This window comes from Vicugna pacos, chromosome 17 (assembly GCF_048564905.1).
Source record: "Vicugna pacos chromosome 17, VicPac4, whole genome shotgun sequence".
Lineage (NCBI taxonomy): Eukaryota > Metazoa > Chordata > Mammalia > Artiodactyla > Camelidae > Vicugna > Vicugna pacos.
The window spans coordinates 32,312,807-32,334,597 of record NC_133003.1 but is presented as its reverse complement, the minus strand read 5'-3'; the positions used below and the strand labels follow the sequence as shown (position 1 = coordinate 32,334,597).

At 44.6% G+C, this 21,791-nt stretch overlaps 1 long non-coding RNA gene across 1 annotated transcript; it reads right to left on the bottom strand.

The window, feature by feature from the left end:
• Positions 1-9,204: 9,204 nt before the first annotated feature.
• On the bottom strand, positions 9,205-13,574 carry LOC140686590 (uncharacterized). Its single transcript, XR_012060424.1, has 2 exons — positions 13,423-13,574; positions 9,205-9,429 (listed from the first exon to the last, which is right to left on the bottom strand). It is a non-coding gene; the product is annotated as an uncharacterized lncRNA (long non-coding RNA).
• Positions 13,575-21,791: the final 8,217 nt, after the last annotated feature.

Genomic DNA, 21,791 nt, shown 5'->3' with positions numbered 1-21,791 from the left:
TCATCTGAGCTGCTCTCTTAAATGGAGAAAGTATAATCTGGAGACCTACGAGGATGGAGGATGGCTCAGGAATATGGAAAAGCAAAGAAAGCCAGTTGGAGGGAGAATAAAGAGAAAAGGAGAGAAATAGGGATAGAGGGAAGGGAGCCACAAAGGAAGAAATAAGAGGGACCAAAGGAGACAGGACCAGAGGCAGACCCAGAGATGGCTCGAGGCAGGGAGCAAAACCAAGAGATTAAGAGATTAAAAACTGCCTGGTTCAAATTTCTTTTTCAAGTCATTTGAGAGGCCCAGCTGCTCTGCGGTTCCACGGATAACACAGTGTTCTCTCACTAATTCCCCCTTTTATAATTTGAGCTTTTGTTGTTTTCTGTTAATTGCAATGAAGAGTTTTAACTCTAAACAGCTTGGCACTCATCCCAAAAGCAGTGCTAGTGAAAGAGCAACAAAGAAAAAGGGTACAAGCCAGAAAGTGACACAGTGTGGATTATGACACATTTAGGGATCTCTTAGACATCTTCATATGCCTTCCAACACTGCCTAATTATCTTAGGTTAATAAAACCTTCACCATCAAAAGCAATTTAATTCAGCTCTGCCACTGGGAATGTCGATTAAAAATTCCTTTGATAGACCCATAGGATGGGTAGAGCGAGTTAATGTGTCCACGTTTGAAGGAAATAGCATGGAAATGGCTGAAGAGAATTGGCTCCTTAGTCAACATACTAGAGCCAAAGCCAAAGGTGCCCAAGGCTTCTTTGGGAAAAGACCTCTGGAAACCAGAGTGGGGAGTAGGGGAAGTGAGTGGGTTCCAGCCAAGTGGGAGGAGATGAACGGGGATTCGCACATTGTATCAGAGCTGTATGCTGTACATGGCATCATCTGACCATGCCGTATCTTGTTGACAGTCACTCCCTTGTACTCAGCCTTTGCATCCTCACTGCCTAAACACACCACGCATTTTCATGCATCCATCTTTGTCCTTCCACCTTGCCTTTTCTGTGCCATGCTTGTAAACTTACTCCTCAACAGATAAACCCTGGTGCACCTTCCAAGGCTCTGCTTGCAACACGGCCCTCTCTGGTCCTTCCCCAGCCCACCCTGGACAAATTGGATCACCTTTACCTCCGTTGCCTCCATTGCATTCAGTGCTGATGTCTAATATATGCCAGGCATTATTCTCAATGTTGGGAACAGAGCAGGAAGCAAAACCCTTACTTCATATTCTACTTTGGGAGACAGACAGTAGACAAATAAGCAAATAAATACCATTTTCAGTACTGATGAATACTTTAAAAAAGAAAAGCTGTGGGAGATACTGACTGATGGAGAAGGAAATGGGAGCTTGTTCTATTCATTTTCATCAGTTAGATCAAGTTGTCCCTGGGGTTCTTCAGCTAATGAGCTCTGAGAAGGATCTTGGCCTGGCACATAGCAAGTGCTCAGTAAATCTGTAGGAAAAATAGCCTACAAATTCATCAAACCCACAAATTCAGTTTCACAGTCAACAGAACACTGTTCCAGGTTTTCCAGACAGTAAATGAGCTAGAGAGTTAACCGATTTCCCCGTGAATGACTGAAAATTATTTTGTTGCCTGAAAAATGTGAGTGTCATATTTTTCTCTGACTTCACCCAGGAATGTAATTAACCGGAAAGCTCTCAGTACTGGTACCAAACATCAATATTCCATTTCTCAGTTTCATAAATAGCTGGGTAGACTTGGCCCCACATTCCACTCTCACTGCCTTTAATTATTTAATGCCACACTTTCCCGTCCAAAACCTGCTGTTTATTATCTATGTGTCTCGTGTAATTTTTTTCAGCCACCAACCAAGCTCGGTTGTAATTTTCAGTCCAGTACAGGCCGGTTTGTTGTTTGACTTCCATTCCAAATACCAGTTGATTTAACTCTGGGGAACCTTGAGGGGCTGAACCACTTGTCTGCAATAGGAGGCATTTTGTTGAGCAAGAATATCCAACTCATTTCTGATTACAGGCAGGAGGATGGAGGTCTAGAAAATGCTCTGGAGGTTGGAGCAAGGCTGTAAAGGAGCCACAGCCTTAGATCTGGAAGGCAGTAAAGGGCAGAGGCTTTGGGATCCACTAGAACTTAGTTTGAATTTCTGTTCTACAACTTATTATCAAGATGTCCTTGGACAAACCAATCCAGGTTCCTTCTCTCAAAATGAGGCAAATAATACCTGCATTGCAGGGTTGCTGCAGCAATCAAATACAGTGTCTGCAAAGCACCTAGCAGACTATCTCACACATGATAGGCGCCTATAATATTATCAGTGGACTTTGATCCAAGTGGTCAATATTGTTAGATGGAAATCTATAGTCAATAGACTCTCCTACATCATGTCTCAAAACTGTGTCCAGTCATAGACAGTGTAACATACTCTTGGCATCAAAGTAGAGCTATGTATTCAGGAACAAGTGCAGGACCACATAGCCTGAGTTTGAAACCCAGCTTTACCTCTTCTAGTTGTATGCCCTTGGACGAGTTACTTAGCCTTGTAGCAAGTGCCTGTCTCCTTGCTTATAAAATGGAATGAAATAGTCATAGTACCTATTTCATAGGATTATTGTGAGGTTGGGTGAATACACTTAAGTTGCTAAGAATAGGAATCAGGAGCACCAACTTCTGGTTGCAGTCACATCACGATCAGAAGTGGGACCTTAGACAAAGTTACTTAGCTTCCTGGTGCCTTCAGGTTTCCTGTGGGCAGTGAAGGAATTGGAAGGCAGGGATTCTGATGCTGCTTGAGATGAAGCTAGTTTTATTGTACGGCTGGGTTTAGTGCCATTAGAGAACCCTGAGTGACCCATTCATTCTCTGTTGAAGTGCCCTGGCCACTTGGCACTACTCGGAACTTCCTGGGTGGGTAATGTCCTTAGCTCAGCTCGATGAACAATTATTTAAGGACAAGGACAGTGCTCACTGTGTATTCTTTCTAGTGCCAGACTGTGAAAAGACTTGATTTTAACTGCTTGATCTAAATAGGATGCCCAAGAATATTTAATTTTTTGTTAGAACAGAGGCAGACACAGAAAGCAGAGGAAGTGTTGGCAGAAGTGAAATCTTGCCACTCTGGGAGAATATACTGAGACCGTCACATAACCCCAGATTCACAATGTGAAACACTTTGTACAGACTTACCATCTTCCAACATGGAAAGCTCAGGATTCCTAGGATGAACCTATGTCACAAGTAAACCTCATGTTAATAGATTTTAAAAAGCATGTTTAAAAATTTTTAAATCTTCCTCTGATCATTCTGAAAAAAATAGTCTCTTTGGAACCATTACTAAAACAATGTGAAAAACCCACCATTTCTTTAATTATAATGGACTAACTCAAGTCACAGACTCTAACACTGACAAACTTGACATTCTATCTTTTAATTTACTCTAAACATCTGCAAAGCACTATCTTTTTTGCAGACGCTTCGCTTCTTTGTTGCTATCAGCAGGTGTACCCCTTTTACTAAGACGCTCTTTTATTAATTTCTTCTCAGTTGTTCCTCCAGACACTAGTTGGAGGCATAGAGAAAGCCCTACTGGTTTACGAATGTTGAGCAGCTAGCTAGACTCACTCATTAGCCAGGGGACTCCAGCTATGTCAGTGGAGTTCTCTGGCAAGCAACAGAAATTAACCCTGCCAATGTGAAATAGAAGAAGGCATTTTCTTAGAAGGGTAAGTGGAGAGATCACAGAGTAAAAACGAAACGCTGTGAATCAAGTGGTTGGGACAGAGACCTCATGCCCCACAAATCCTAAAATATTTACTGGCTGGCCTTTTACGGAAAGTTTGGTGATTCCCTACTCAAAATAATGGAAATGGAAGGACAGCATTGTGAGGCTGCACTCCAGGGCTAGAGTTCCTCAATCGCTTTCAATCTTTACACCTCTTCTGTCAAGTTTCAAGTTCCTAGGAGAGAGAGTCCGGCTGCCTGAACTGGGGTCACGTGCCCAGACCCTCCTCAGGGTCCCCTGACTGGCATTCCCTCTGCGACAGTATCCGCTGGCTGAGGCTCAGTGCCCCGGAGTAAGCCCCAGAGCTCTTACTGAGGAATGGAGAAGGGGTGCCAGGCAGGCAGAAACAACAGATGAACAGTACACGCGCTCCCACGCAGCAGCCCCGTGGCAGTTCAGGCTCGTGCTTCCCTGAGACGAAAATGTGTGCACACACAACACGCACCGGGAGCTGCAGGTTGTTCACAGAGTCAAAAACAGAAACGGTAACTTGGAGTTCCCAATATATATATCACATTTCTCCTAGTCCCAAAAGCACTAGAAGTAGCTACTGAGGGTAAAACCAAACAACAGCACTGAACAGGCCTGACACTGATAAGCAAATCGTGTCACCTCCCTGAGAGTCAGTTTCCCCGACCTTCCCTGCCTACCTAGCGGTGCGGTGGTAAGGTTCACAGTCCAGTATGGGATGGATGCGCCTTACGTATGTGTAAAAGGCCTGAGGATCACATGGAACTAAAAGGGCATCATGTATGGACAATCATTAGACAAAAATAAGGCGTGATTAAAACTCCAAAGAAAGTCATTTTTGATAGTGTTTGCCTCTAAATGCAGTATGCTACAGTTCCCAAGTTCTTTGCTTCTTGATCATTTCTTGCTATAGTTTGTAAGTATTAAGACTCTTCTTTCTCCCTCCCCCCGGGATGTATCCTCCACTCTCATGGGTGTGACCCGCGAGGGTAACGTGGAAAACTTGGGCACCAGTCCAACTTGTAGGATACAAGGAAATAATACTAACTTCAAGGTCCTTAGTGCCTTCTTCGGAGTAGATAAAGCCTTGAGCTCAGTTCATTGGAACAAGCTTGCACGAACCTTGACACAGTAGACTCCTGAATAGCACAGCCTCCTTCACTATACAGGCCCAGGTCAGCTTCACTTCCATCACCGTAGCAACCCACTGTCACATTGTTCAATGATGGTTGTTACTCTGATTTTGTATTCCTCACCAGACTCCTGACATGTGGTGCCCCAAGACCTATCAATGCTTTAGGCTCCATCTAGTAATAGTGACAACCGCAAATCCCTAACCCTGTGCCAAGCATCGTGTTAAGACTATCTGTGTATTTCACTTACTTGGTGCAAGGTACTGAGCACCATTTAACAGGAGAGAAAACTAAGACCAAGGGATACCATGCAGCAAGCTGAAGGCCGCAGGGCTTGTTAAGTGCTGGCGCTTGGATTCAAGTCTCAAATGGCTCATATAGGGACGGTGTCTCATCATTTGGAAGTCATGAGCCCTATCCAAGAACAGGAGAGCACCACTGTTACGTAGAATAAGAAGAAAATAAATACGGAGAGCAATAAAGCATCCTGACTGAAATCAATTCCCTTTACCTTAATCATAAAATGAGATTCGAAAGCATTAACTGTGAGTCTGTTTCTGGTTTGTAAGTTCATTTGTGTCACTTTTGTGGAGTCCACATAGAATGTTTTAGATTACACACATCAGTGCAGTATTTATCTTTCTGACTTACTTCACTTAATATGATAATCTCTAGGTCAATCCATGTTACTGCAAATGGTATCATTTCATTCTTTTTTATGGCTGAGTAATAGTCCATTGTGTGCGTATGCATATCACATCTTCTTTATCCATTCACCTGTCGATAGACATTTAGGACCGCCCTTCTGATGGCTCAAGCCAGAAATGTTGGAGTCTGCGTTTTCCCTTCCTAATTATAGTTATTCCATCCATGAATCCTGTCAATTTCATCTCCAACATTTATCCCAAATTCATCTAATCCACACTATTCCTACTGCTAGCACCCAAATCTAAGCTACCATCTTCACCTTCCTGGCGCCCTGCAGTAGCTTCCTCTTCATCCTTGACACTTATCCCCTAGGATCCTCTAGACATGTGTGTCCTCCTTGAGTTGCTTTTTGCTTGGAACCTGCCTACGTATCCTTTTGTCTGCTGGTCTGACTCCATCCCACCCTCCAGGCTTAACTGCCCATACCAGGAAGGTTAACTGACTTAGCTCTCCCTGTTTCTTTCTCTTGCAGTGTCCTGTTCCTCTCCTTTGCAGCATCTATTACAGAGATATTAGCTATTGGCTTACTTCTTTATTATGTCTTCCCTGTCAGGCTGCAAACTCCCCAAAGATGGAGGGAACCTCATCCATCTGGCTTACCCCTAGTCTCCAGCCTTGAACGCAGTACATAGCACTTACTAGATAATAAATATTAAGTGAGTAATGAATGACCAAATCTACCCTTGATTCTTTATGGCTTTCTGCTGTCTTATTTATGGTTTTACCAATCTGTTTCCTCCCAGCTGCTTAGGGATTTATAATTGGTAAAGCCCTTTTATTGTCTTTCTCTCATCTGTGAAGAAAGCGGAGAAGATGAGTTCATCCCTTTGATACAATTGAAAAAAAAAAAGACACCCCACAAGGTTCAGTTTGTTTAACAGATTGGCTTAAGGTTTAAGAATAGCTAGTATGTGGCAGAACCAAAGCTGGAACCCAAGATTTCCACCCTTTCCTCTAGTTCTTTTAAGCCTCATTCATGCCTTGACTAGTCTGTCCTAAGTGGTAAATTATTATCAACAAAAGAATAAGAATACAATGAAATACAAGGGAAGGATATTCAAATATATATGAAAAAGCTTAGTCTTATTTGCAGTGTTTGCCTTTTCAGGCAAAAAAAGGCTCATTTATGCATTCTGCTCCAAGCAAAGCTAGACAGAAAAGCTCGTCTCTGGAATTTCAGAATTGAAAACTCTTTTCAGGTTTTATGAAGATTTATTACAAGTGAGGCATTACAGTGGGTAATAAAGCTGGCTTCATTGACTACAGCAATGATGAAAAGTAATTAAAAGCTGTGGCCATACTAGATTTTAATTAGTGTAATGGACATGTCTAAAATGCAGGTGTACCCATTCATTATTCTGTTAGAGTTCCATATTCTCCAAAGCGTTAATGTGCAAAAATATGTCCTGACACAGAATGGCTACATGTGATGGATTATTTTAAACATGGACATTATTTTAAATTTTGGCTGAGGACAGTTAATATTTTCAGAAGTATCACCTGGGTGACTTTTAATGGAAAGTTTATCATAGAGCCATATTAAGCCCCCTTTTCCCCCATTAGCTTTCTACAAAAGCAACTTATCCCTTTGTAATTTGTGGAAAAGAACACCAGAACTGCATCTAAGCATGGCGGATCAAAGATCATAATTGAGTCATTTATCTTGGAAATTAAGATAAAGTATGCAAAGCAAGGTGCCTCCTCTCCTATCCCACTTCTTGACTTTTCCAAAGATAATACCATCCACAAAAATATTTTAGTTCAAAAATGTAAGAATGGAATTGTCCGGCTTGGTGACCTGTAACGATCAAATGATCAAATGTAGACTGTCTGTGAAGAGGGATTCCAACAATATCTCCCAGCCTTGTCATGTCAACCTTCCCACCAAGAGGTGGAACCACTTCTCCCTCCTTGAACCTGAGCCAGGCCTGTAAGTTGCTTTGACTGATAGAAGGAAACAGAAGTGGCAGTGTGAATTCCAACCAGTGAGGCCTTAAGACTGTTAGCAGCTTTCGGTCTTGTCCTTGGGGGATCTAGCTCCCGTGTCCAGGAGCCCAGGTGGTACTATGAACTGATGCCAGGAGAGAGAGAGAGGTCCAGCCAGCCCCAGCCATTGGTGCCATCCCAGCCGAGGCACCAGGCAGATGAGTGAATCATAGATGTTCCAGCCCTTCCTGAATCCTCAGCTCAAGGAAGCCACCTGTGTGACCTCAGTTAACATCACATAAAGCAGTGACAAGCTGTACCCAATTGCCATGATCTAACTTCAGAATCTTTTTTTTTTTCAGTTTCTATTTTAAGCCACCATATTTGAGGGTGATTTTCTGTGTGTGACTGAAATACCAAGATAATCACATTTATCTTGGCTCCTTGTAGATGTCAGTTAAGTTGTCAGTTGAGTACACATTTATTGAACAACTACTATGAGTGCTGGGGGTGCAAAGGTGATTAATACATGACTCTAACCTTTAAGTAGCTTCTTGTCTAAAGGAAGATGCAGAAGGAGAATCTCAGAAGGACAGCTGAAGGTTTAAGTGCTGACACGGGGCTGTGCAGCTGAGGAGCACTAAGGCCAATGGACTAGGTCAGAGAAGGCTGGGGGAAGGAACCACTGAGCTGAGTCTGGGAGAAAAAGGAAGACTTAACCAGATGTAAAAAGAAAAGGCGATAGAAAAAGCATTTTGGACGAGAGTGTTGGGCAGGGGGAGTGCTGGGGTGGGAGGTCCAGTAGGGGAACTAAAAGAAGTTGGGGATGTGCAGAGCGTGACATGAACCTGGGACTGACAGGAGGGAAGAAGCCTGAGGAAGATGCAGAATCTGGTTAACCTCATGTCATAATAAGGGCTTGGTCTATTCAGCACAAGGACTAGACTGTACATTGGATTTGGATCAGAACTATTTTTTTTATACCAGGCGGCATCAGGGTACGTCCATGAACCGGATCCACATCCATCGTTGTCCCAGCCATCATTCTGTCCCAACTCAGCCTGCCATAACTTAGTTGTGACAGAATCTCAGTTCAAAGTGGATTAAGTCAAAGATAAATTTTGTTTTGGACCATGTGGCAGTGAAGGAAACCGAGGCAGCTCACAGAATTGGAAGAAGAACTGGAGGAAACTGGGACTCAAAGGACAGAACTAGAAACCCAAATTCGGGGGTATAGAGCATTTGACTGCAGAAACCCAACGTCACCAGGACATACTCAGCACCCCCAAGACATGTTCACTTGCTAGCTCTTGATTTCCCCAGGGGCAACTACTTAAAACCCTGTAGTAGTCCCTTCTGGTTATTTCTCTCTATTTCTAAGAAACATGCCTAAACTTCTCTTTCTTGAATGCTCAGATTGAGACGTTGTCCACCCACTTCCTCTTTAGTTGATGGTTTTTATTACATTCCATTTCCCATACCTCTACCCTTTTCAACATAACTATATCACAATGTTTGATTAACTACACATCAGTGCTTTTACTATTATGACTATGTAAATATTTTTCATTGCTCAGTGAAGTAGTGTACCATCATTATATTTAATCTTTTATATCACTTTTGTCTTACCTGGACTGCTTTTGATTGCTCAGTTTTATGTAAATGCATGCAATTCTTCCCCCACGTTGTAGTAAGTCTTTAAAACACTCTTCATTTATTTTTTCTAATGGAAAACTTAATCTCTGAGTTTCAACAGCTTCTTGAAGACATTCCTCCTTGTGCCCTTGATTCTGCTTGAATGTGCTTCATCATCTCTCTAGTACAACTTGAGCCCCAGGGTTTCCCGGAGCTAACCTTCTGGAAACTGCCTTGACCTGGGTTTGGAGCTCTTTTCTGGATTCCATTCATCTGCCGTAGCCTACTCTTACCTTTTGCTGAAACAACAACAAAAAAGTTGCATCAAAGGTAATTGTTTTGAAATAAGGAAGTCCGAAGAAGGTCCCTCCCTTGTACCACCTGTGTCTTCATACTTGACTGATAGTATAGAAGACATACAATTTGAGGTCTAAAGTAACTTCTCCAGTATTTTGAGGCTGTTCTTTCCTTCTCTCTTAGCTCTCACTGATGCCATTCTGATTAGTGGGTTTTTTATTTTAAATGTGAAGTGTACCCTCGCCCACTCTGGAGAATTCGATGCTCTTCTTTTTGTCCCTGGTCTTCCGAAATATCATGATTACCCCTCAACATAGGTCTCCTTCCATTGTGATGTGTACCTGGTGGCGGGGGGGGGGTGTCTTCAAATCTGGACACTCATGTTTTCAAGTCCTTAAAAAGTTCTTAACCTTCTTCTTTCTTCTCCTCTTCCTTCTCCCAAACTTGGGGCAGAGAATTCTGTGCTTTAACTGATCACTTTACTGCTTTGCCCCGCCCTTCACCTGCCTTGTATGTGTCTCTTTTGTCCTCCCACACTGTTTCCTCACTCTGAGAACTGTGTCAGAGTATCTTCTGTGGTCCTCAGAGTGGGTGGCATGTTCTATAGTGAAAATACTTGTTTAATGAAATGATACTCTTTTAAAAGCCTGGATAGACCATCAAGGTGCCCAGTCGTTTTATGCAACTTTATCTAAACTCTATTTTTTTTTTCTGACATTCAAACCTAGGTGTGTTGTACTCTGAAGTACGCTGTATTCTTTCATCATTCTTGAAGCAGGTGCTCATGCTTCCCTGTGCATTTGCCTCCACGTGAAAGGTTACCATAGTAGGTTGAATAGTATCCCCTCTGAATTCATTATCTTAAAGCTGAAAGTCTGGGAAGTAGATTTTAAGTGGCAATGACAACTGACTTACAAGAAGGTAATTTGTACATTAATTAGAAATACATCAAAACTAAAAATGGGAGCAATGCAAGTCAAGTCTTATTCCTGCCTCACTGCTTTTTGCATGTAACCTTATAACTATGAGGTCTTTGGGAGCAAGGAACCCGCATGCACCTATGATTTTTTTTCATACCACCCCTAGCTATTTGATAAATAGCATAAAGTAAATTAGGAATGGATAACAAACCACACATGCCTACAGCTTTCCTCCAGGTTTAAACATTCCCGGAGCATCATTTACATCGCAACCGTTGCAAACCCAGTTTTCCCATTTATTTCTTATCCACGAGGACGTCTGCAGTTTGCAAAATAGAAAGCTTACTTCATCTCCTTGTTGCAGAACTGAACTCTGTGTCTCTTCAGGAAATAGCCTCTGTCTCATATGTTAAGTCCAAACTATCAGTGACTCACTTCTCTATAAAAAGCAATTCACACTTCCCTCCACCCCTCTGAGTCCACAAACAAGAAGAGCTTCTGAGAAAAAAAATCATGGTTTTTCAAGATGATCCGATAAGGAATGGCCTGAGCATAATGCATGAGGCCTGATTCCCAGGGAGAGCAGACAAGCTACAGTCAGAGAAGGGCAGCCAAGGAAATGTCCAATAGAGAAAGCAACCCATGTCAGATACATTTGGCCCTCCCTGAATAAGTGTCCCCTTCTGAAGATTCTCAGAGCCCATTAAAGGCTCTGAGAAGTCCTGTAGTCAATAAAACAGCTCAACTTGGTTTAATGAAAGGATTCTAAAATTGAGAAGATAACTTTTTTTTCCAGAATGATGCTTAACCACTCCAAGACTTGGTTTCTTCTGTAAAATAAAGATAATGGTATCTAGTTCAAACGAACATTTTAAGTATTTAATAAGACAGTTTTCTGAAATAGCATTTAACCAGTGCCTGGTTTATAAAAAGCCTGCAGCAACTTTTAAAGGTACTAGTTTGTGGAATTGTAGTTTAATTGTGGGAGTTACGGGTTTTGTTGTTAATAGTAATATCTTATGGAACGTGGCTTGGGAGATGCTACATAGAGGTATGTCTGTAGTTGCACACCACAGTCAATGGAATTTGGTGAGTGAGCAATTCTGAGACTATTGCAAGTCCCCCACGGGATCGAAGTTTTCACTATGTCCCCTGAAGTCCTCTAATTTAATGGTTTAAGTGTCTTGTTTATGCTACTGGATCCTGTTGGTGGACAGTCTCCCCTGGGTCCCAGAAGAGTCATGAAATCACCAACCTGGGACTTGAGAGATACTGTGTATGGATGTGTGGGAAGAACATCAGTTCTGGAGCCTAAACACTTGTGGGCACAGATCCTAGGTCTACGCTGCCCTCTGTGTGATCACAGACAGTTTACCTAACCTCTCTGGGTCTTAACTTCCCTAGAAAATGAGAAAAGCTGATTTCTAACTTATAAAGTGGGTGGGCAGATTACCTGGGACACTTGTGGAAAGTGAGTGGCTTAGAGCCTAGTACCCAGAGGTTAATAATTCCTGCCCAGTTTCTTGAGTACTCTGGCCTTTATGTCACTTACGCTGATGGCCCCTACTCTACTGCTAGAGTCCAGAAAGTCAGTCCTTCTTGTGACCTGGGAGGATATCAGTTGTCTTTTGACTCATAGCGTCTCCCAGCCCTCATACCACCTTCCCACCCTGCGTCTGCTGAGCTCAACCCCACAGGGCAGTAGCCATGAGGACCCACGTCCTAACATCTCAACACCTTAACACAACTCAGTGGTGGATGTACCATCTGCAGAGGCAGGCCAGTAAGGGGGAGGGATGGGGACGACGGGGACTTTTGCACGACAGGAAAATCTATATTCTAACTGACTCCAAACACAAGACTTGTATATACAAGCCTTGTCTCATTTGACATACATCTGCTTTATGGGGCTGTTATGTATCTTTTTATTACCCTCTTTGTACAGAAGGAGAAACAACCTCAGAACTGGTGTAGGATTTCCCCAAGGTCACAGTATGTCATGGAGCTAGCACTAGAATCAAGCCTTTTGAATCCAAATAATCCAGACCAATAAACACATTAACTTCTATGACCAGGACCACTGAGGACTGTTGAAGCCTCTCACAGGCATGTGCCATTTAATCCTGAAGAGACCTCTGGGGAAAGATAATCTCCCTTCCATAGGTGAAGAAACAGGGGCAGCTGGAAAGTGGCAGGGCCAGGATTTGAACTGAGGTCTGTTTGACTCTAAACCCTCGTCCTGTCCGCTAAGTTGTGCAAACTTCAGGTAGAACCCTTGGATCCTGTTACTGGCATAAAGACCCTCCAGTACGATGTGCTCCAGTAAGCTAGCACCAAGGGAGGCAGGTGAGTTTTGATGAATACTTAATCGTACACACACACCTCACTGGCTGATCTTTAAATGTGGGTTTTGAGATGTCTGGGAAGACCGGCAAAGTGATCACCTTTCATGAGGACAGAGTGAGCCACATCTCAAAGATCTGCCAACAGCCGAGTCAGTATCTTCCCAGCCTCCTTGGTTTTCTGGGTTTCATCCTCCACTTCTGCTCATCCTGCTGTGCCCACCCTCACACAGGATGCTCTGCATGCTGGGCTGCATTGATTCTTTCCTTCATTTCTTTCAGATCAGAAATAGGCAACGGACACATTTCTGGTGAATTTATCGTGAGGCAGGCACCGTGCAAAACTCTTTACCTTCATTTCCCTGTTTAACATCCCTAAGTCTTCAGGGAGCTACTGTTCTCAGCCCAGCTTTGTCAATGAGAAAACAGACTTAGGGACACGGTAACTTGCACAAAGTCACACAGCCTGTAAGTGGTAGGGGCACGACTTAAACCTTGTCATTCTAATGGCAAGTTGCAGCCCTTCTGTTTTGCTAGATTGCCTCCTTAGAGAGAATGAAAAAAAAATACCACATTAAAAACCAACTCACAAGAAACACCAGCTGCCTTGTCATTTATCTTCAGACACTGATTCCAGTAAACCTAGAGAAGAGGGGTCAAGAGCAGTTGAGACGATTTGGGAAGTGTACGCTAGAAGTGAAGCTGGTGATTTTTTGTTTTTACCAAGTTTTACCTCCAAAGACTTCACCTCCGTGTCCTCCTGTGGATTACAGCACGCCAGGGGAGACGGTGGGGATGCGTCCGTCCACGCGCAGGGTTAGGGATTGGTGGTTGTTACTGTTACCAGACGGAGCCTAAAGCACTGATTCATCTTGGGGCTGCACATCTCAGGAGGCTGGTGAGGAATGCAAAATCATCAGACTAACAACCCCCACTGAATAATGTGGAAGCAGGTTGCCATGGTGACGGAAGTGATGCTGACCTGGGCGGGTATAGTGAAGGTGGCTGTGCTGTTCGGAGGGGCCTAACCTGTGTCAAGTTTTGTGAAAACCCTCTCCTTCCCAGGCTGCCCAGAGAAACAGGAGGGAAATAATCCACCTCCCAAAGAGGAACTGCCTCGCGTCGTGGGACAATCCTACGGATGTTTCTTGCTGGATTACCTTGGTTTTAGAGAGTATTTGTTTTTTCTTGCTGCTGTAACAAATGATGATAAACTTGTTGCCTTGAAACAACCACAGATTCACTTTCTTCCAGTTCTGGAGGTCAGACATCTGAAATGGGTCTCCCTCAGCGAGAATTAAGGTGTCATCAGGGCTGCTCTGCCTTCAGAAGGCTCTAGAGAGAGAGTCCATTGTCTTGCCCTTTTCAGCCTCTAGAGGCTGCACATATTATATTCCTTGCCTGTGGCACCTTCCTCCATCTTCAAATTTCCTCAGGGGAAAACACTGCCCTCCTTAGTGGGCAGGGTTTAAGCTGACCACAGAGAAGGACTGAGGTAGTTTTAGCATGTGTCCCTAAATGCCTTGACGCCCTCTCCTTTCAAGATTTGGAGATGAATCCCACTCCTAAACTATAAATGTTCCTCGAGTTGTTTTCCAGAAACTCGGAGTCATCTGTGTCTGGTTCTAGCTAAGCTGGTTAAGACCAGATGGGTCCACTGACCCTCCCACTGGGCATGCGCTGGTGTCCTCCAAGACCTGTTGACTTCAGAGGGCCGAAAACACCCACAGTTGGTGCTATGCACCTCCTGCATGTGCAGAGGCCAGTAGCCTCCTTATGCCAGTGCAGAACAAGGATTCTGCACCTTTTTCTAATCACCTTTCCGAGCACTCCCCACACTCCGCGTGCTCCCCTCGCCTCCAGCCGCCTTGCTGTTTAATTCCTCATCCCATAAAATACCCCGCAGATTTGTTTTTCTGTCTTCTTGCTTGGCGTTCTTTCTAGCAGATCTCCTTTTTGCTGCAAACTTTGGTGTCTCAGCATCTTGGCTTGCTGAGCACGGGACAAAACGAACCTGGTTTGGTAATAATAACACGCACTATGAAGGGTGTTGTAATTGTAACCCTATTGAAGCCATGACCCACATGGTCCAGATTTTAAGAGTAGCAGCATGGCCTGAGAGCTCACTCCAGCCACTGAAAAGGAATTTCAAAAGAGAAAGTCATTGACATGTAAATAACTTCTTTCTTTCCAATTCTCAACTATCCTCTAATTACCTAGCACTTAGCCAGACAGGACCCCAAGTCCTTTCATCTCTCTTTCTTCCCAACCGCTGCTGCTTTGTATGTGTTGATGGTAAGGGTGGGACTCGCAGGGTGAAGAAAGAAGAAAATGAGTGGGCAAGTCCAGAATGTTCTTCAGTGGGCACGGGGAAAGCAAGGCAGAGAGAAATCCCGTGTCCATCACTTTTATCCTTCATGCCGATCATGGGTTGGCTTCTCCTTGAAGTAGACTTAGAGACCAAATTGAACGTGTAAGATTTTGGAGGGTGTCTGGGACAAAAATCTATTGAAGGGAGAGGCAGGAATAGGATTGAGGAGAGTGATAAATGGAGCTGCCAAGCAGGTCCGGTGATGGCCTTGGCCGAGACCCTGGGGAGCTCTGGACTCAACATGGCGCATCACAGCCGTCCTGCATCAGGTAGACACGATCCAGCCTTTATAGATTTCACCCTGATCAGTTGCTGGTCTTGAGTCACTGAGGGAAGCTTGTGATCTTGGGGAAGGCAGCTCTCTGCAGCGGAGGCAAGTACTAAGGGGCTGATGAGAGGAGGCTGTCTGCCAAAGACCCTGCCGGCAGCTGCCGCAACAGCTTGAAGGGGGACCTGGGCTGCTTGCTTGTCGTGGTGATCACCATGCCCGGCACCTTGTGGCCAATTAATTAGGGCCCCTAGCTGGCTCTGACTCCAGGCCACCTTCTGCAGCATCGCTGTGATCTCTCTCCCTGTAACCGAAAGGGAGCTTCCCTACCTGCATCCTCAAACTGCAGGAACCCAGACTGGAACCGGTGGGCACTGAGCCCCAGGAAACCCACACATTGAGAGAAGGCTGCCCTTCTAATGCCCTAATGTATCCTGGGCAGGGAGTCTGGTCCTTAACGGGCCGGTTCTAGGAGCTCTAGCTCTTGCAGAAATTTCGCTGGAAGGCCTGGGATCTGGCCCAGAACTGGAAGCACTGGCCTGTGTGCCCTGAGGCCATACGTTTCCTTCCCCAGCTTTTCTCTCTTGGCCTGCCCAGTTAGCGCAGGGCTCTCTGCCAGCTGGGTCCCACCTCGCCAATGACAGTCTATACTCCAAGCCCATGAAGCGGGCAGTCGTTCCCCACTGGAGGCAGGGCTCTCCGGAGGGGGAGTTTCAGCCCGCTCCTCAAATGCAGACAAGGACAAGCCCACCGGTCATCGGCCACCACACAGCACAGGAGAAATCAGGTCAAATGAATATCACAGGCAGCCTTGAAGGAAAAGAGAAATGACCAGAGCTGAGCCTCGGGGAAACATGAAAAGGGCGGAAGGCTGATTTTCTTTTCCCGGGAATGGAGGGTTTAGGGGCCACTTAAGAGCTGGTTAACTCTCCTTTCCCTCAGCCTCTCTCAGGCGCTGTCAGGAATGTCTGGGCAGAATCTCGGTCATCATCACCTTGTGACAACTGAGGGGCAGCTGTGGGCACACCACCCGAGCAGGGACTTTCATTCCTTTATTCATTTAGCAAATAGGCTGTACCAGGCAGAGGGACACAGTAGGAAACAAACTGATATGACAGGTCACGTATCTTGCAACTGAAACTTACCCCCCCAAGTTAAGAGCACTGACCTCAAGTCTGTAGTTCTCACCCCGCCGTGTCATCTACGCCTCTCTACCTCCTTCCGTTTGTCTCTTCCCCCTCACCATGTTATTTTCTGTTGCTCACAGCATCTAAAACCCCAAGGTTTGTTGCATGTCAGACTTCTATAGAAAGAAAAGAATTACTAAGAAATTGAAGATGGGTACATTGCATACTTGTTGGAAGAATGGAATTGGAGACCTTGAGCACTGGAAGAGACCTAACCCACCAGGAGACTCGGGCCTCCCTCCCTCCTCTGCTCTGTCTAGTGCTTTGTTTCTTTGACCAGAGTTCTCTTTGAGGCTCACCCAGCCTCTCACGAACCCTCATTCATCAGGAGCCATGCTCTGGGTCCCACTTCATCCCATGCTCTCCTCCAAGTGTCTCACTCTCTACTTAGGTTACTGGCTTCCTTTCAAGTCCTTGATGTACCAAATTCTTTCCACCTTTACTGTACCCCCTGCTGGAAATGCTCATCCCTTCTGTTGCTCTGGCTGTGATGAAGACATCCTTCAGGTTTCAATTTAAATGCCCCTTCCTCGGGAAAGCCTTTAATGAATCCTAAAATTTTAGATGAAAATATGGCTTCTTGTGACTGTCTCCTTTCCCTTCCAAGTCTGTGGGATGGCTGGACGAGTGGAGTCACTGGTGATTTCCACTCAGGGATTTTGATCCCACCTTTTAGGCTTTGCTAAATAGGCTTATTTGTTCTGCTTTTGGGAGATCCCTTCTGTTATTTGCAGAATGAGTGTATGCCCTGTCTGACTTCCTTGCAGCTTAAACATCCTCGGTCCGTCTGGGTTCCACTGCAGATCAAAGCATCAGCATGCCCTCTGTATTGTCCATAAGACATCTTTCATAGTTATGTTTGATTCAAGCTGGTTCTGAACAGAATGGAATTTAACGCATGGGAGGAAAAGAATCCTTGACAGAGGCGAGCTGTGAACAAAAGGAGCAAGGGATGGAAACCATGACAGGAAATCAATACAGCTCTATTGCCAGGAGCAGCTAAGTATAGAAAAGACTCACATTTGCATTGTTTATACCATTCTTGCAAATACTTACTAGCCAGACGTTTTAGTGGCCAGCCTTTTCCCCCCAGGAGATCTGAAGTTCCTCCTGATACTGGGATGAATCTCTATGAAAGACTGACTCTAAATAATGTCCTAGAGCCTTTTGTAAACTCTTAATTGTAAATGTGTTTTAAAAAAAAAATTCATGATGCCTAGGTCCTTCTCCTGTCCCTACCCATCTTAGACCTAGAATCTTGCTTGAAAGAATCATTTCATCTCTTTGAGAGTCAATTTCCTCATCTGTTAAAAGGAGCATGATGGCCCCTCTGTTAGTCACCCCTAAAAGATCACCTGATAGAAAGCAAAGGTGCTTTGCCCGGTGTGATGTACCATATGAATGTAAGACGTGCCGAGGGAGATACTGTACTTAGAACATACTTCATCTTATTCACTAAGTGAACCACCGTGTTTCAAGTGAATATGGCTCTGGGAAGAGCTTCACGTAAACTCCAAGGAGGTCACATTTCACAATTGGGAATGTTGAGGAATATGTCAAGGGATGTTGAAGTTCATCTTAGGAAACAGGAGTTTGTGATGTGGCTTCAGAAGACAGCCAGCGTGTGGTAAGATCAGCAAGAAGGACTCTCTGATGGTGAATTCCAGTGTCTGGAGGCCAACATCTCACCCCCAGAAGTGTGACTTTTCCTAACACACACAGAATCAGATTTGGGGCAGAGCAATTTTTTAAAGAGTTGTGCTATTCCCATGTTGACACAGAAAGCTCTCCTTTCTATAGTTCAAGGGGAAAAAAATGGGCACAAAATGATCTTTGGCAGTATATTTAGTGGTTTAAAACAAGCTTTTGAAATTGGGTAGGGTTCCAATCCTAGCTCTGTATCATGTGAGTCGTATGATCTTGGCCATGTTCTCAATTGTTTAAGCCTAATTTTACTCATCTGAAGAGACAGACCAGCATGGAGATATGTAATTATCTCTCTGTTTTCATACAGTGCCTGGCATATAGCAGGAGCTCAATAAACTAGAATGGATTTTTGTTTGAGACTTAGAGCTAAGGATGTGTCACAAGCAATTAGAAATATTGCAATGGAAAGTGATACTTACTACAAATATCTGACTCAAGTTATATACTGTAGAAGAATCAAGATCAAAAATGAGTTTAAAACATGGGGGAACAGTAGAAAAACAATGATGGGAAGCATTTGTAATCTGTGATATGGATGCAGATATTACTGGCTAAATCTGCTCTCAAATGCACTCTGAAATCAACGTCCTACCAGATTTTAATCCTTGTGGTGTTCTAGAAGCTACTGGGATACTCCACAGAAAAACGATATTAGAAGAATTGAATGTGCCCCCAGTCCCTCTGGGCTCTCCACCTAACACCAGATCTTGAGATGCAATCTAACTGGTCTCTCCACTTCCCCCCTCCTACCCGGCAGCCAGAGCAATCCCCTTAACACACAGATGCGACCATGTTACCTCCACTCCCGCCGACACTGCCGTATTGCTTAAAATCCTGGCAGAACGTTCCTTGGCATTTAAAATACAATTCCAGCTCCCTGCCAGAGCCCTTAGGGTCTGTATGACTCTCTTACCTCTCCACAATTCTTCTGGGCCAAGGTTCCCACTGCCCAGTGTGCTCCAGACACCCCAGATTTCCTCTTTCCACTCCTCATTCTACCCGGATCCCCAAAGTTCAGGTCTCTATTTAAATGCCCTGAGGCTTTCTCTAAGGAGCTTATCTAAACTCCCAGTCTCATCACTCCCAAGGCACTTTGTGTCCTTCTTAAACACTTGTTTAAGCTGACATCACTTTATTTATTTATGCATTTGTTACCGAGTCCAAACTCCTTCTGCTTGCCACACGATGGGCCGGTAAACCAGGAGATGAGGTGTTAGAGCAAAGAATAATGACTTTATTTGGAAATCCGGCAGACCGAGAAGATGGCAGACTAATGTCTTGGAGAACCGTCTTCCCCAAGCCACAATTCAGGCTCGTTTTATATTAAAAAGAGGAGAGGGTGAGGTTGCTGCAAACTTGTTGGTGTGGAATCCTTCGTTCTTACAGCTGTCCACGTGGGTCAGGTCATGGTGTCCCTGTAAACCTCCAACAGAACAAATGCTATTTTCTATTCTGCAACTTCTTCTCTCTATATGAATGGAAAAGTGGCACACCATTAAAGCTCAGAGCCGTGAGAATGGACTACCCTGTATATTTCAGGCTGTAGACAACAGTCTTTCACAAAAGGTGCAGAACCAGCACAACTAGGCCCAGGAAACAGAGCACAGATTTCAAGCCAAAGGAACAGATCTAAGAAGGAGTCAGGCTCGTTCTTTTCCATTACGCATCCCCTGGCTTTTGGTCTAGCTCCCCTCACTAACATGGGAGCTTCATGAAAATAGGAACCAGGCCTTAGATCCAGAACACTGAGCATCACGTAGTATTTGGCATATAGGAAACCACTTAATGGAAATCGTTGTGTGACTGAATAAATGAATAAATCCAAGTTTCACCTGTTTTCCTTAAAGGCAAGTCCCTGAAGACAACAGCCCGGAGGGTTGATCACCGCCTTGGTAGTGTTTATTCACTCCATGTTTGTTCACTTGAGAGAAAACACTGGCGCGTCACAGCCAAGCTCTCTTGGCGAATTAAAAGAAAAATTGAAGTTGTGCTTGCAGCCCATGAATTTCTACTGGCAATTCTCCGAAGTTAACCCTGGTTAACCCTATTAGATGAATTCTCTCCTTTCTCAACCTGGCCGGGAATCCAGAGGAAGGGGCGGGTCTAGGTTCTGGGGTGTGAGGGTCATGTAGATGTGGGGTGTGGTGTCCTTGGAGGTGCACCACTCATATTTACCTTCAAGGGAGACTGCTACAGGGAATGGTAGTGGCCGGCAGTCTTGAGCTGCAGCACCTTGAGATCCCCGTGATATCAGTGAGGAAGCCTTGCTTGCCTCTGGCTGTTTGAGCCCATGACTGAGCACAGGAGAGCCCCCTGCCTTACCCTCTACCTCCAGCAGCGGCAAACCATCCACTGTTCTGCAAAGGTACCATGCTGTTCCACTTACTCACACTTCCGTCCTTGCTGTTCCCACTGCCTGGACCTTGCCTGGGCATCGCTCCTCTGTGAAGCCCCCCAGTCTTCCCCAAGGCGGGTGGTGACTTTCCCCTCTGACATTCTTCTGTGTCATCTCTATCACATTGTGTTTTGATGGTCTTTCATTGGTTTGCTCTCCTAGGTCATGAACATCTGATTTTTCGTCTCTGTTCTCTGCCTGGTGCTATCTGTGGCATGGACTAGTGATTCAATAATACTTGCTGAATTGAGTTGAACACAGAAAATATGTGGCTCAAGGACTCGGTGACTTTGAAGATTAGGGTCCAGTGCATATGGTTATGTAAGGCAAACTGTGGTGTGACTATCACCCCCTTATGCTAGGCAGTGAACCACCCTATGTAGAGGGTCTGGTAAGGGTTAAGCATGGTCTCTACTAGTTAAGTGTCAGTGACTACAAGTGACAGAAACCAACTCAAGCTATCTTATGCCAAGGATGGGAACTTATTCAAAGAATAAAGGAATGACTTGGGGATCATAACCAGAATTTATGAAGCCATACTGGAACCAGAAATTTGCACACTTTTCATGAATTTATCTTTATTTCTCATGGCTGTTTTCCTTTGCATACCAGTAGTATTTGTCTCCCAGACGCAGACAGGTTTTATTTGCTCACTGTCACATACAAATTGATGGCCACCCCCAGAGCCCCTAAGTTTAGGTCTTACTGGTTCAGCCACTCACAAGGACCGAGAGAGGGTACACAGGACTTCCAGGGAAGATGGTCTGATTGGCTCAGCTTGGGTTAGTGTTGATCCATTGACTAACCAGCTATGTCTTGGGAGAGGGCTGTGGAGTACAAATGAGACTACAAGGGGCATATTTTTGTGGATACGTTGATGGCAGTGTCACCTAAAAGATGGTGTTCATCCTCTAGAATCATACCCCCAAAGAAATGGTGCATGTTACAGTGTAATTATGTAACAGATTGACTTTGCTTGCTTAATCCTACTAGTGCTAAGGCAGGGGCTGTAGTTCCCATCCCCACACGAGCCAGGGAGAATTGCCTGACTCTTTGCCAAATGCCACATTGAGCTCCAGCTGGGAGTCTCCCCTCATCCCTTTCCTGGTCCAGCTTCCACAAACTAGAGAAGGAATGAGGAGTAGTAGACTCCAAGAAGACAAAAGACCAGAAT